This window comes from Thermobia domestica, chromosome 4 (genome assembly GCF_964235325.1).
Source record: "Thermobia domestica chromosome 4, izTheDome1.hap1.1, whole genome shotgun sequence".
Classification (NCBI taxonomy): Eukaryota; Metazoa; Arthropoda; class Insecta; order Zygentoma; family Lepismatidae; genus Thermobia; species Thermobia domestica.
The window spans coordinates 241,603,055-241,614,715 of NC_137457.1; the positions used below are offsets into that span (position 1 = coordinate 241,603,055).

At 37.0% G+C, this 11,661-nt stretch overlaps 1 protein-coding gene across 2 annotated transcripts in view; it reads right to left on the minus strand.

Moving 5' to 3' along the window:
* Window positions 1-9,260, minus strand: part of LOC145683934 (rho GTPase-activating protein conundrum-like) — a 426,775-nt gene extending 417,515 nt beyond the window's left edge. For both annotated transcript variants that reach the window (XM_081755628.1, XM_081755626.1), the window contains exon 1: window positions 8,774-9,260. The gene's annotated coding sequence lies outside the window, so the exon portion shown is untranslated. The remainder of the gene's footprint in view (window positions 1-8,773) is intronic.
* Between the last annotated feature and the right edge of the window lie 2,401 nt (window positions 9,261-11,661).

Genomic DNA, 11,661 nt, shown 5'->3' on the forward strand with positions numbered 1-11,661 from the left:
GACTTATTCCGTTATTCATGGCATCTTTTTTTTTTTTTTTTTTTTTTTTTTTTTTTTTTTTTTTTTGCATGAACATATCTTTGTTATGTTTATCGAATGGACTAGGTTTGATTAGGAAGTCTAGTTGATAGGTTCATGTCCTTTCCTTGTGAGTATGCTGATATGAATGTCCTTGCAGATAGAGATGATCTGCGGTAGAATTGCCATGATTGTTAAGGATTTATGACGTACATATATCAGTCCATTGGCGTCTCTGGCATGTAAAATTTGGGGGGGGGGACATCAAAGGAAATGATCTAACTGCTAGTGAGTATCTAAATAAATTAAATTAAAATAAAATATTGAATATTTCGTATTTCAAAATATTGGGGGGGACGCGTCCCCCCCTGTCCCCCCGCCAGAGACGCCCATGTATCAGTCATAAAGTGAACGTACACTACGTCTAAGAAACAGAGCTTTTCTTTCGTGTTCGGTAGTCTCCCGATTGGAAACTATGAGAGTTAGGACATGCAGTTTTATTTTCTTTGTATTTTGACATTTTGCACAATCATCTGCCAAATTAATGATAGCATCCTATACATCCCACGCAGCCTCAGAAACCTGTAATTTTATGATCATGCTGTCGTAGCTTGACTACAACGAAAGTAACAAACGATTGCCGACATTTCACCGAAACGTCTTGAAGTGCTTCTTAATTACACAGAAATGAATTAACTCTTTACTATCTTGTTCACACATAAATAAAAATATAGCAAAACAGTATAAAGGTAGACGCTTAGAGGCAAAAGCATGATAATTCTATTAAAGTCCTAGTGGGAAAAAAAGTGACGTAAGATCTTAAGATTCCTGTAGGAAGGAGGGGGAGAGAGTATTCGGCGATATAAGACTACGTAGCCGCAGTCTTTCAATGTATATATGGTTGCCGCTGGTATTTGTCACATTCTCACCTGTTGAAATAAAAATTGGGAACACGTGTCACTAACACCATTTTTAACATTATGTGTGACAAGTTAGATAGATGTTTGGCATGTATGCATGTACGAACATACTAAAAACGTCATCACCACAATCAGACACTAGTACTTGTTTACATGAATAAAATTCAAGGCTATATTTATACACTCTGAATTGGTTACTTACTTGGGAGGTGCAAATGCCACACTTTTCCTTCACTTTTCTCACGCCATCCACTACGACACGCGCTTCATAGAAACACAAAATATAACTAGTTATATATATATATATATATATATATATATATATATATATATATATATATATATATATATATATATATATATATATATATATATATATATATATATATATATATTTAAAAAAGTTGTCCAATAATTAAATGAAAATGAATGTAAAATAACATTAACAGACAATTCCACATTTTGAATTTCCGAATTCAAGGTGAAGTTCAGAGGGGAATTTATTTCCAAAGAAAAGGAAATTAATCATTTAAGTTTGAGAACTAAGGGTACGAGTACTTACACAAAAGCATTAACCCTTGTCCCGAAGTGATAACAGCATCTTGGATGCAAATAACTAAATTCGCCACTGCCTCGTCGTGGATCATTTTTGGTGTTGCCAATTCGATTTATGACATTGGAGATATTACATATCACAATGACGAAGCATAGCAGGCTTCATTTTAATCATTACTGCTTTAAATTATAACTATTATTATTAAGTAACAGTGCCCGCCGGTACGTCCTTGGACTAGCATATATATATATCACGATCTTCAGTCAGAAGTGGATTAAAGGCGGAGCAAATGGAGCCCAGGCTCCAGGGCTCCCAATCTCAGGAGGCCCAAATCCCTCTGTTTAATAGTAAAATATAGTAATCAACTTATTATATTATAGGCTTCAGACCTATGCTATTTCTTTTTCCCGCTCGCTTCGCTTGCGGTATCGCTAGAGTTAAGCGATGCTTATTTTATGAGGGAGTGAACTATTTTGGGCCTATTAGCTTATGGTGACTGTTCCTTTGAAACATCTCTGTTATTACTTAGAGCAAATCTAGGAGGTTTTCCATATCTTAACAATAAAACGTGCCTATTCAAATCAATTTGGGCTCTCTGAGCTACAGCATGGTTCTCGGTGTTTTGGTAAGCCTATGAGGCTGTGGACAGCAGCAAGGAACATTTATGTGTTGGAATTATTCGTAACATAGGGCTCCCTTGAAATAGTCGGCTCCAGGGATCCAAAAGCCTTAATCCGCCCCTGTCTTCAGCTTCCTTCTTTAGAGGTCTTCACTACACCGAAATTAAACTACCGCTAATTTTAGAGTTTTTCTGTAATATCTTCAAAACAAATTAAAATAATCGAAAAGCAGAAACGTAGTGAACTAGACAATACCATTTTGCATGTGATACTTTTACCACAATTCACTTATCTGCTTTTGGTATGCCGCTATGTACAGAACCCGCAAAAAATGTTGAATCTGTCTACAGTTGCAAATTGAAAGCAGATATGAGTTGTGATAACGGTATCACATGCAAAATCGTATTGTCTGGTTCATTACGTTTCTGCTTTTCGAATATTTTTATTTGTTTTGAAGATATTGCAGAAAAACTCTAAAATTAGCGGTAGTTTAAATTCGCTGTAGTGAAGATCCTTAACTCCTAATACTTCTTTCTAATTATTCAAATCATTAATAAGGAATATTCTTCTTCTCCCTACTGTTCGTTTTCCTTTCATTTTCCCCTCTTTCTCGTCATGAAGAAGGAAATTTCTTCGCAAAACGTGTCCAATCCAATTGGTCTTCTACGAACGATGCTGATTAAAAGCATTATATTCTCTCCTATTCGTTTTAAAACGTCTTCGTTTGTTACTTTTTCCTTTTATTTAATCTTCTCTATTTTTCTCCAATACCATATTTCGAAGCTCTCTAAACATTTTCTCTCTAACTTTAATATACCTATCTAAGTGAAGTATTCTGCGTTTTGGCAAGCCCTAGGACTATTATTATTATTATTATTATTATTATTATTATTATTATTATTATTATTATTATTATTATTATTATTATTATTATTATTATTATTATTATTATTATAGGTTTGGGCCCGGAAATGTTTCTTCCAAATTTCTCAATCTTCAGTTTCCTCTTTTAACTCCCAATAATTTCCTATTTTTTTCAAATTATCGATTAGTTGTGTTCTTTTTTCCCATTTCTCTCCTTTCTTCTATAGCGGTATGAAGAAGGTGATTTCTTCGCAAGATGTGCCCAATATAACTGACCTTCGTACGAAGGATGCTGGCTAAAAGCGTCCTCTTCTCTCCTATCTGTTTTAAAACATCTTCGTTCGTTACTCTCTCTGTCCATTTTATCTTCTCCATCTTCCTCCAATATCACACTTAGAAGCTCTCTAAATATTTCTTTGTATATATTACCATATTTTTAAAAGGTATTTCCATGTACTATTAAGTTTCCCACACATTTATTTCCTCCAGTCACAAATTCAATCAATAAAATTAGTACTGCAAGTAAGAAAAACGTTCGTAGTGGGGGGAAATAATCATTTTAGAAAGGGGTAGGTGGATCATGGCCTAAAAACGTTGGGAAGCATTTGTTTGCTCATAGAACTCAAGTCAGTACACAGACTTACTGTACGTTTCGAGGGATAAGTGCTCTTACTTTTTAAAAATTGTTTCCTATTGTTTTAAAAAATCCTACTTTTTGTGAGTGGGTGGTATACATTTAAAAATAAATAAATAAAATAAAATTTGTTGAATTATGGACACTTTTTCAACTTTATGGGAGTTGAGTCTACTACTTGGATGCCACAGACAACACATATTAATCCAACGAACCCTTTCAAATCCTGGTGGTCACAGTGGCTCAGTGGTCAAGCGTACACTCCTGGTACGCAGGGTACCTGGTTCGAAACCCGCTCACGCCAAGTAAACCTTGTGGTGGACAAAAACCGTGTGGGTTTTCCCGTTTCCTCCCTCTTTCTTCATTCCACCATTTTATTCGTTTCTCATCATGCCTTTAGCCGTCTCCTTTAGCCTAGCCGGCATAATCGTGGGACGTAAAACTGAAAGATTTCCTTTCAACTTCCTATCACAGAAAAGACGTAACCGCTTCTGGAAAACAACAAATAGCAGTGGCATAGTAGACATGACGTGAAAGAGTTTGGTTTGTCAGTGTACAAAATGTGAAAATTGAAGTTTGACTTTTTGGCATTTCCCCTTATCACCCATTCCCCACCGAAAGACTTTGTTATAAATGAATATTTGAAAATATAAATTATTTTAAAGCTTCAGATTTGTCGAATACAAAGTCATCCAGTTTCAATTTAACATTGTATAGCAAGGATAGCTTAACAATTTTCATCTTGCGTATTATACTAACCCACTAATCTCAACAGCGCTGCGGGCAGTCTATCAAGCAATGCTGATTTCCATAACCCATTACTACTCGCCATAGAAATAGTCGAGTCACACAATTTTTATAGAGGCAGTTTCGCTACAGGCATATAATCTGAAGTACTCAACAACTACCCATATAAAGTTGTTGTATAAGTACCACAGGATTCTGAAACTTGGATATTTGGTTAGGGCACATACTAGTTTCTAAATGAAGTCTTGACCTGACTACGATAGGTCCCATAGTTTTGGAGCTATGGAGATTTGAAGTGCATTTTTTCATGTTTTAGCCAGCCTATAACTCCGAAAGGAAGCATTTGTGCACCCAGGTTGGTCTATGCTTTTTGTCTTACCCTGGTGTCAGGAATCACCTCCCAAACGTTGTCGGTGTTCTTTTGAAACACACTGTATAAAACGACAATTATGCCTGTTGGATGTACGGTTGCGAAACACAGTACGCAGACTTGAGAATAAAATGCTGAGGCAAATTCGGACCGGCAAATAGGGACGGGAATGGAGAAGGGAAACTTCATAACGAGGAACTGCATAACTTATATGGTTCACCTAACCTTGTTGGGGTCATTAAGTCTAGGAGGCTCAGGTGGGCAGGCCATGTTGCCAGAATGGAAGAAAGTAGAAACGCTTTCAAAATTTTAACTAGAAACCCAGTCGGAAAAAGACCAGTAGGAAAACTTAGGAGCACACAGGAGGACAGTATTAAGATCAGTGCCGGATTTACGTATAAGCTAAACAAACTATAGCTTAGGGCCCCAAAAATTCAAGGAAAAAATTATATATACATTTCCAAAATATAAGAAAAACAATAAATAAAGTAACAGCAATAGTGCTTCGTTTGTGTAGACCCCTATGATAAAACTAATGGGGCCCCTTCTGCTAGTCTGCTTCCTAAAATATCACTGGTTTCTTCATTTCTATATATAGGATCCCACGTTCGTCTCATTATCTTCAGTAGCTTAGGGACCCACCAAACCTAAATCCAGCTCTGATAAGATGGATCTCTCCGAGATAGGAATATAAAATAAAAGGGTTAGGTGGCTAAAGATAGAAGTCAATGGAGAGCTTTTGTGGATGCGGCATTGAACCTTCGGGCAGGCCCGTATCCAAGGGGGTCTAGGGGGCCGGGCCCCCCTAAAATTTTCACGGTAGACTTGCAATTGCACTATAATATGGTAATGAACTATAAATGGTTGGATCGCCCCCCCCCCTCCTAACATCAACCGGGCTCCCCTACATTTTTGGGCTGGCTACCGGCCTGCCTCCGGGTTCATTAAATCATAGAATTAGTTTTTTCAAAGCGTTTATCGAACTCAGGAGGGGGGGGGACTGCATCCTGCTCTCAATAACTGATGTCCCCGCTTAAAAATTACATATACATATCAAAATGCACATCCAAGAAAAATCTCCTAGCACTTAAACAATACTGGGTGAAGAAAGGGCGCAACATTTTAAAGGGCATTTTAAAAAGTACCACTGCATCATAGACGTACCCAGAAATATTCAATGGGACTACATATCTAACAATATTAATGATAATAACAACCTTCTTACCATTGTGCTTTTGTATAACCCATGTGCACTTCATTTTCTAATACTGCCCATCTTCTCATAAACAAAGTTCTTCTCTCCAATACGGTAAGTACTTAGCTATTTGTTCATCTCACTGGAATGCGTACGTTCAATTGTAATATTCATTCTTTACAATAAATAAATAAATAATAATTAAAAAATTGAACTTTTAACCTATTCGGGGCCGCGGTGGCTCAGTGGTAGAGCGTTCACCTTTGGTGTATGGGGTCCCTGGTTCGATCCTAGCTTGCACCAAGTGAGCTTTGTGGTGGACAAACACCATGTGCGTGGCTTTTCTCGGCGTCCTCCCGTTTTCTCACACTTTCTTCATTCCACAATTTTCATTCATTTCTCATCATTATCGTCTCCTTTAGTTTAGCAGGTATCCTCCTGGAACGTAAAACTTAAAGATTTCATTTTTTTAAACCTGCCCATCTCACTTCAAAGATCTGCTCCGGTAAGATCTGCTACAAGATCTGCTACTTCAAAGATCTGCTACAAGTAATCGTCCGTTTTCTTTTAACCTTCCGTCAGGGTTCTACGACTAGATAAATACTCTTATTTTCCATTTAAAATGGTCCCTTTGCTTTTCTTCCTTGGACAAGTATATATTGTAGTCTATTCACATCATCTAAATATTTGGAAGTTATATAATGTCATACGTATAAATTAACTCTCCTCCACACATAGATTGTTGCAGTTCCAAGACTTAAGAAAACTGACACCCCTTCCATTTGAATAGTATATGAAAGACTCTAACGGGACGGGGAGTTACAAGCAACCCCTTTCCACTTCGATAGGTCACTCCACACCATCTCGAAACATTGTAAGTTTCATGTATGCATCAAAAAATTGACAAAGAAATAATTTAATGGATACCGCTAGATCAGGAAATGGACAGGGGGTATTCAGTCCCCTCCCCGGCGCAACGAAATTTCCCAGGGCCAGGCCATATCTATCTTCTCTCGTGCTCAACGTGTATTACCAGTATATTCGCCGTACTACTTTAACTCCTTGTGTACTGAAAGTCTCCTCCGGGGAAGTATGAAATAATTTCACTTTAGCGTCCCTTTCAGCAGCGAGGCTATACGAGACGCGGACATACAGCTTAACGTGGATCTGAACCACATTAGCTCTCGCCGGGATCAAACCCGGTCTCCCACGCCAGAAATAATAACTGAACACCAGAACTCGAATAATAATAATAATAATAATAATAATAATAATAATAATAATAATAATAATAATAATAATAATTTATTGTCCTTGAACCAATTATGGCAATAGACAACGTCAACATATACATCAAAATTACAATATGTTAACTTTCACATTTAATTTGCGTAAAGTACTCATCTAATGAATAAAACGGTCTTGAGTAATGAATACTCTATTTCTACTATCAAATTGTTAACAGCATTATATCACAGTTTACAATCTCATATATGACGGGTATTCACATTAGAGCTGATACTGGGAGGCCTTCCCCCCTAATGTTTGCTTTGGTGTGCGTATTTATAATTAAATCCTCGTTGATGTCTTGTTAGGTTATATCTGACAATCTTAATCCTGAATGGGCTTCCCAAAAGTTACACAGAAACTGGCGCAACTAGGCACCCCCAATAATCATATCTCAATTTTATCATATCCGAAAGCGCTTCATACTTTAGTTCCTCTTATCATTTGCAGCATAATAGTGTAATTCCACCCAGGGGCGGATCCAGGACGGACTTTTGGGGAGAGGGGCGATGGGTTTTAATACTGCTACTTAGAGCTACTTTTAAGAGCTCCAAACTCCGGTATAGGGTTTATTTGTATATAAAATAAGAAAGTTTCATCTTCTGGGGGGCGATTGCCCCGATCTCCCCCCCTGGATCCGCCAACATTAATTTGAGTTTCGGAGCCTTCTTTATCTTGTTTTTGTAGTTACAAGAAAATTATTAATCCAGAGATTTAAAACTAAAGTTTTAGGTTATTTATTAAATCTCAATAGCAATAGTATATACTTTTTATTAATCACACGTCACTTGAAAAAAAAGTTTGAGAAACGGTGGCCTGACGTATAAAATAAAGGACCCACGTATGTCATCGTAAGATATAAGGATAGAAAGCGTAGTAATTGAAAATTATATTATATAAAATATCTGCTTTATATCTGTGAATATCTGCTTTATATCTGTGAATATATTCCACGATACTATTTACTTATCATAAAGTTTTAAAATGCTTACAGCTTCAAGAATCGGAAATATCTTCCAAGAGCCCCGCCCACCTGAAGTATGATCTGTTTCCGATGTTCACAGAGGCGATCCGTTCCGATTCCGATCTGTTCCGATGCAAACATTTTATTATTATTATTATTGAGTCTACAAATGTTACAAAAAAAGCAATAAAAACTGACATTAATCGGTAACGATAATAATAAAATATATGAATAATCGTCATGGTGGATATTATTTCAGAAAAAGATCGTACACACAATCAGAGGCTGTGTAAAAATGACACGCTAAGTTGTGAATGAAGTTCTTTCGCTGTTTAAGTAGACAATTATTTTATCTTTTAAGACAAACGAAAGAAGAAGAAAAAGTGAAGAATCGCCCCTCATAATTGCTGTCGTCCTTGTGCGATTCATCATTAATCCCAGAAACAACGTTACACCTACATCTTACCTTGATGCTTCCCACAACTGAAAAATGAACTACAGAAGATTTAAAAGGCAAGGGAACCATATGTTTCTTGTACAAGATCTAGAACTTAACAGAAATATATTTAATAAATAAGAAAATGTCAATTGTACTTACCAAAATTTTCCTAATATCAATACTAGACAGAACTTGATTTACTGAAATGTTTATTTATTAATGCTAAAACACACTTTCACGATCGTTACACCAACAGAACGGAATCCACCAATCTGTTAACAACTTTTGGTTAATGTTATTCACAAAGAGGTCGTCAAATATTTAGTACACTAAAGGTATAAAATAACAATAATAACACGGCACCGTCTTCACTGAGTTTTTCATTCACTGTTTTGCTTGACACATGCGACTTCTGCACGAACTGTGCACTTTACATTAATTTAGAATTCACATAAAAGAAAGCACTGTATTTTCACTGTTGACTGTATATTATAGTACAAACTATACTGTCTGTCACTAATAACAATATCTTGATAGTAATCACTTATTTGAACGAAGTTTTGTACACAAAATAAAAAAGTTCAGAACTTATTGGCACAGACACAGCGCGTTGTTCGCCAGACACTGCGCCGACGCGGAATGTAATTTCTTGTAACGTTAACTTGAAGAATCGTTGTGATTCTCGACTTGGCCGTTAGGCGGCGCCAGGTGGCGAGAGATAACGTCAGATTAACTCGATGCTGCAGTTTTGCCAGCTGAAAATAACTTTTCCTTGTTAATAAATTTGTTTTAAATCAGTGTTTCCTCACTCAGGTGTATCGATGACGGTTTTCTTCATAAAATCTTTGTGCAACTGTGGAAAAACAAGGAACTTTCAACTGCAAGCAGTTGAAACGGACTGGGTTCGTTGGCCTTCACACTTAATTAAGTTTTTTTACTATTTTATGATGCAATAAATTAACAAAGATTTCACTTCAATACCGTATGACCAACCTTCATTTCATACTTTTAAGTATTTTTTTCTTCATTGAATTTCTACCGACGACCTAATTGTCTGTACAGTTCTTTTATTTTTAGACTTACGTACGTTAAAATGATTATGTGTCATATTGTCCTATATTAGTGGCTTGCAAAGTCATTAATACACATACGTTAACTTCGATGACCCTTTTAAGAGTTTATCCTATCTAAATTATCGGATGCAGGGGATTATTTAAAAGCTTTCCGATTTTTTTTATTAAAAAAGCAGAATCTTATAATTGTGTAAATGTTGAAACTGCGTTGACGACCAGAGTAATACCTATCCGCAAGCTAGAGGTCTGCACGGGCCGGAATTTTTACCCCAGGTCCGGCCCGGACCATGAATTTATAATGAGGCTCGACCCGAGTCTGAAATATGTTTTAGCATTTAGGCCCGAATCCGGCTCGAGCTCTGTGATAATCAAATCAGCCCGAAAAGCCCGAATTACATAAACCTAATAATTAACGCGAACTTGCATTTTTTTTTATTTACAGCATTTAGCAGTTCAATTTTGCAGTTGTGCTTTAAAAGTTCTCTAGAAAGAACGGTGATGTATCGTTGTACAGTATATTTACAGTTAGGCCCGAAAAGGCGCGAAAAATATGTTTGCATATTTAAAAATTTACGGCCCGGGCCCGAAGTGATATATCCTTTGTAGGCCCGAGTTCGGCAAGCGGGCTCGGCCCGAGCCCGTGCAGACCTCTTATCGCAAGCCTCCCTTTTAATAGAAGAAATTCATTAGGCCTATGTACTTCCAAAGAAATATTTGTAAAATTCAAATTTCATACAATTTTTTTACATTTTCTTAAAATGTACTACATTCTCTTCCCAGACTAAAGGGGGCACGGTGCAGGCCCTTATCCAGGGGGTCTAGGGGGCCGGGCCCACCCTAAATTTTTGCTGGCCCCGTAAAATTTTCACGGTAGGCTTGTAAATGAACTATAATATGGTGATGAACTATAATATGGTTAGATCGGGGTCCCCCTAACTTCAGCCGGGCCTTCCTACACTTTTGGGCTGGCTAATGGCCTGGCACAATGGCTAAGTGGTAGAGCTTTTACCTCTGGTGGGTAGTGTCCCTGGTTCGACCCCCGGCCAAGTAAGTTTGTGGCGGACAACATCGTGTCCGTGGGTTTTCTCGGGTATTCGCGTTTCCTTCCACATTTTCATTCTACCGATTCTTCCATCATCATTGCTTTACTCATCCGTGTCCCTTAGTCTAGAAAGGCATAATTGTGGGAGATTGAACTGAAAGACGATTTGTTCCAAAATCATTTTTCTAAAATGATTTCAAAGATCGTTTTAATTTTAGAGACATACATTTATTCTCGAATAAGTATTTCAGACTCTTCAATGTGATATCGTTTTCATGCAACCCAAACGAGTAGATTCACACATCGTTAGGCAAAATCTTTAGTTGATCTACATTTCCTCGAAATCCATTTTCTTCAGGGTCACCTATAAATGTGAACTTTGTTCACGAATTCGGAAGAGTTTCTCAATTTCATTGAAATTGTTGTAAAAGGTTCTTGTGGAACATGAATTTTCCTAACTCCTCAAATGTTTCCTTCCAGTCTCGAAACTTTGCCTCGAGAATCCTCGAAAGCGATATTCATATTTCTTACATATATGAAACTATATAAGCCTAGTATGCAAATTTCGTTGTTATTGCTCAGCGTTTCAAGAAAGATTGGCAACATAACTGGAAAACGTTTTAGCTCTCGCAGGTATTTTTCGGAGTGGAAATTCTCAAAACTTATTAGTATATACAACATTTCAACTTAGCGAGTAAACGTTTAATCCCCCCCCTTTCCTTCATCCTTCTACTTGTTGATTTTTTTTAGTCTCATGTGTGTGTACTGTAGTCTAGAATCTGAGGAGAACGTTTAAACAAAATGTTAAGTTACTTCATCCAACGGTTTTGAATATGTGGTGAGAGGCGAGAAAAGGTCATATGTCACCTTCTCCCCTTCGAAGCTGCCGTTCGTAAATTTAAGGTTCAATGGCAATATGTGTACAAAATTTC